Source organism: Geospiza fortis, unplaced genomic scaffold (genome assembly GCF_000277835.1).
Source record: "Geospiza fortis unplaced genomic scaffold, GeoFor_1.0 scaffold219, whole genome shotgun sequence".
NCBI classification, from domain to species: Eukaryota; Metazoa; Chordata; class Aves; order Passeriformes; family Thraupidae; genus Geospiza; species Geospiza fortis.
The window spans coordinates 1164114-1164910 of record NW_005054376.1 but is presented as its reverse complement, the minus strand read 5'-3'; the positions used below and the strand labels follow the sequence as shown (position 1 = coordinate 1164910).

Sequence of the window (797 nt, the reverse complement as noted above, 5' to 3'; positions counted from 1 at the left end):
GTATTTATTTATTTATTTGGGATTTAAGCATAGGAGATTGGAGGTGTCCGAAATCCCTGACATTTTGGGAGATGACCGAGCGAGGGGCTGGGGTGGGCTAAGTCTCCGCGCAAGGGACAGGAGGGATAGCCCAGTCGCAAGACTGGGAGAACGGGGAATGTGTTTCGGGAGGGGGTCCGGTCCGTCACGGAGGGCTCCTGCGGTCCTGCTGCATTGCACATTGCTGCACGCACTGATGTCTTTGGATGGGTGCGGGCTCTGGAAGGTCGTGGCAACGGCAAGGCACAAGCGACCTAGTTCATGAGAAATCACGTTGTCTTTGAACCAGACAGGAACCGTGTCTATCCGCTTTTGCTGCTTTTTTTTCCTTCCTTTTATTTTATTTTGTTTTTAATTTAGTGGCGGGGTTTGGGGTGGCTTAGAACCGGGGATACCCCGTGCGGAGGCAGCGGCACGGGCAGACAGGACCAGGCTGCCCCTCGGAGGCGAGGGATGCTCGGCTCACCACTGGTCCCAAACGTGACCCCCGCCCCCTCCCCCGGCCCCAGCCTGGGGCAGGGCTCCTCTCCGAACCCCGGATTTTCAGCACAGCCCAACACTTTTTTGCAGAAATTCGTGGCAGCTCCTCCTCGGCTGTAGCTGCTGGAGAGAGATGGCGCGGGTTTTATAGGACATGGTTTTACCCTCGGGATGGTCTTCGGTTCTTCTCTATTTGCTTGCCGGGCTTCTTTATTTTTTTTTTTTTTGGTCTTTTTTTTCCCTATCGTAGCCAATGTCTGGAGCCTGCTGGGGGTTTG

The 797-nt window shown here is 54.8% G+C and overlaps 1 protein-coding gene across 1 annotated transcript in view; it reads left to right on the top strand.

Annotated features, from left to right (window-relative positions):
* The window catches only part of NRN1 (neuritin 1), an 8522-nt gene that overhangs the window by 2416 nt on the left and 5309 nt on the right, over window positions 1–797 (top strand). The gene's annotated exons all lie outside the window — the stretch shown is intronic.